This window comes from Asparagus officinalis, chromosome 9 (assembly GCF_001876935.1).
Source record: "Asparagus officinalis chromosome 9, Aspof.V1, whole genome shotgun sequence".
Lineage (NCBI taxonomy): Eukaryota > Viridiplantae > Streptophyta > Magnoliopsida > Asparagales > Asparagaceae > Asparagus > Asparagus officinalis.
The window spans coordinates 45,121,935-45,125,530 of NC_033802.1; the positions used below are offsets into that span (position 1 = coordinate 45,121,935).

Below are 3,596 nucleotides of genomic sequence, written 5' to 3' on the forward strand. Positions count from 1 at the left end.
AAATTTTAAACTTTTAACCAAATCTCTCTTTCTAGATTTTCACATTGCTCGACATTAATTTCCCACTACTCAAGAAATTGTAATTATGTCTTCTCTCTTCGCTATGTACTAAGTTTCTCTCTGCCTAAGAAAACTAGTCATTTCTTACTTTTTCAAAAAACTTTATAGCTACAGAAAAGCTCCCACAAATCTCTTTTGCTCTATGAAGTTAGCAATTTTCTCCTCCAGAATGCAACAGAGAAAAACAGCAAGCTTCTCTTCTCAAATTCCTTGTTTTACTCTCTTAAACTCTCTTCTCCTCTCACTTGTTAATGAAGAAATAAATCAGAGTTGTTCAAGGGCCTATAGCATTGTGAGTGTACGCTTTCGGGCAACGATCATTGAATCCTAGAGGGTAGACCGCTAATATCTCATTGCACTAATAGATACTCTCAGAGTGGCGAAATCTACTCTTAAAAACAGTGCTTCTGCATGCCTTGTTCACACCAAACAATCTTCCCTTCCATCTTTAAAGCTTGATTTCAGTTTCATAATAGTATTCCTAGTTAATTTACCAATAATTTTGAGAGTGAGAATAATAACAGAATGTTGGATTAAATGCAATATCTGAACGTATTAAGATGCTATGAACTTGTATTAGTTGATTTTTATCCACGTCCTCTGGAAACTAAACATTTTGTTCATCTTAGGGCATTTTTGTTTGCACGAAAGTAATTATGAAGTGCTGAAGTAAAAGAAATAGATGCTACTTTTGCTACTTCCAAATAAAAAGTGTGTTTGGTTCTCTGAAAGACTTACTTCCAATACTTTCTTAAACGCTTATGTGGCGCCTATGTATCATCCTTACTTCCAAAATATTTTTTCAATCCATAATACTCAGAAGTAGCTCGGAAGTAGTTGAAAACGCATATTAATTAGGAAATAAATAATTTTGTTATTAATATTTTCTTTATTAGTTACTTCTAACAGCTTTTCATTGATAAAATTGCTCTTAGTTTTAACAATTATTTTGTAGTAATTTGTGATAGTCGTTAGCCAGGTTTTCTTTAGGATGAAGAGAACAATTTGTCTATTAATTCATTGTCTAAAAACCACTTTGATGTTACGATCAAAGGAGTGAGGGAGGATAGAAAATGAAGACTCATAGGAATTTATGGTCATCCGGAGTCTCATTGTAAGCTAGAGGTAAACAATTATTTTAAAGTTATGTGGTTGAAGGATTTTTCTTGCTGTCAAGTGGTGAGGGGTCATAGAGGGATGAAATTTTTTGTAACGTGCTTGATCAAATTAAAGAGCATGGCATGATTTTAAAATTATGGAAGCAACATGTATTAATTACTTCCTAGTAATATTTTTAAATATTATCCAAACAAAAAAAAAGTAAATGAAGAGGAAGAAGTTCTACTTCCATTACTTCTAAAAATATATGAACAAACAAATATATATATATATTTCCACTACTTCTTACTTTATAGTTTTGAATGATACTTCTTAATCCAATTGACTAGTCTACCAAACATTTGCCAAATACATTGTATACCTGAATAAATCCATCAGTCATTAAGAAGTATCTATCAAAATTTGAACTGAATCAATAATCTACCGAGTCTCTATGGAAGGAAACACAACGGTTAATCAATCAATCAAGATTTGTAATTTGTGCCCAATTATTAATCGATACTCACGATTATGTACTCCAGCGTCTAATTAATCATTAATCAATAATTCAACATTTGTACTCTAATGGATTGAACATCAAAATAACATGCTCCTTCCGACTCCAATATCACTAGCAGCTTCATCTTGAAACATATGAATTCCCAACATTTTTACCTTACATATAATGTGCTATGCTTTCCATTCCAGAGTTCCTATGATGCAAGTAAGAGAGTTGCTTACAGATGCGCAAAATATCACAGCGCATTTTGGCTATCTGCAATTAGGCCTTAATGATTGTGAAATTGTCATCCAAACTCAGAAACTATTTAGCGTGCATTAAAAGCCTCCATTTCCATACAGATCAGGAGCTATTAAAAAAGCAGCATCTACCCTAATCCTTCAAGTTTACCAATAGTATAAAACACCCAAGTTAGTAGAAGCAAATAACTCTTTATATGCGTTAGTACAAATCCTAAATTCTCACTCCAATTGGGAGATCTAGTGGACCAGAAGAGATTTTATCATTGTATATATCAAAGTAATCCAGATTCAAATCTCACGTTCACACATTCAAAAACAAATTAAGAAAAAACCATTGTTACATGAGTACACGCCTAGGGGATGTTCGAATTGTAGGAGCAAATAAACAAATAAAATTATAATCATGAATCGTCATCACAGCTAGAAAGATTTGATAAGGTGGAAAGAACTTTATGAGTATGGTGGAAAGAACTTTATGAGTATGGATGTGTTCTATTAAACAATATGTGCACATAGATGTTATTAAATGCATGTTGTTTGACCTAGGAGATATAACAGCTCAATTATCTGTGGTTTACTTGAATATCGTATGAACATAAAACACCCAAAATTCAAGAAAGTTGCTGTGGTGTAGTGGTTATCACGTTAGTCTTACACACTAAAGGTCCCCAGTTCGATCCTGTGCAGCAACAAAATTTGATAGCTATTTTTAGATTTTTATCTCGCCATAAGTTTGCTATGTTTCTATTAACAATATTTTCAATGTGTTTTTTCCCCTAAAATTCTTGGGTGTATGACAGCAACAACATTTGATTAATATTTTATATTTTTATCTTGTTATAAATTTACCATGTTACTATTAACAATATTTTTCGTCATGTTTAATCTTTATTTTAGATTTTGATCTTGCCACAAGTTTGCTATGCTTCTATTAACTTTATTTTTCATGTTTTCTCACTAATAACCTTGAGTGTATGGTTTGTTCACCATTTCACCTGACAATAATCTCATTAGTATATTCTTCAATAACAAGCAGCAACAATTAATCAGCTAATTTTTTTGAACAATTGTGTGTTTAATAGGGAAAAGGACAAGAATCCTATCCAATTACATCATAATTAGAGAATGTTCAATTATCCTAATTCTTACACTTTACTTTAATTTCAAGGACTGAGGTAAAACCGCATAGGGGGTTATTTATGCGGAATTGTTGTTTAGGACTCGGACTTTTTGTGTAATTTTGGTTTAAGATGTTACTCGTTGAGCACTAGAATTTGAATTTAAATTTTAAGATATTATTCATTTAGGATCTAAATTTAATGTGTTATTCATTTAGAATTAGGAATTAGATTTAAATTTAAGGTGTTATTCGTTTAGGACTAGGATTCAATTTAAATTTAAGGTGTTATTGCTTATTTTGGATTGTGATTAGGATTAGAGTTCTAGAATTGTAATGATCATTTTCTTTTATCCAATGTTTCATTTGGAGGCCCACTTGATTTGGAGTGGAAGAGGAAAAAAAAGAAAAACCAACCAAATTTTCTTTAAGGCCCATTTGTGTTAAGTTAACCCACATCCTTTTTATGAGATTGATCCACCCACATCCTTTTATGAGATTTTGCTGTTTTATTTTGCAACTACCCATTTAACATCTTATCTTCTCTAACAAACCCACA

General features: G+C 31.6%; 1 non-coding gene across 1 annotated transcript; it reads left to right on the top strand.

Annotated features, from left to right (window-relative positions):
* Positions 2,540–2,612, top strand: TRNAV-UAC. The gene has a single exon. It is a non-coding gene; the product is annotated as a tRNA-Val (tRNA).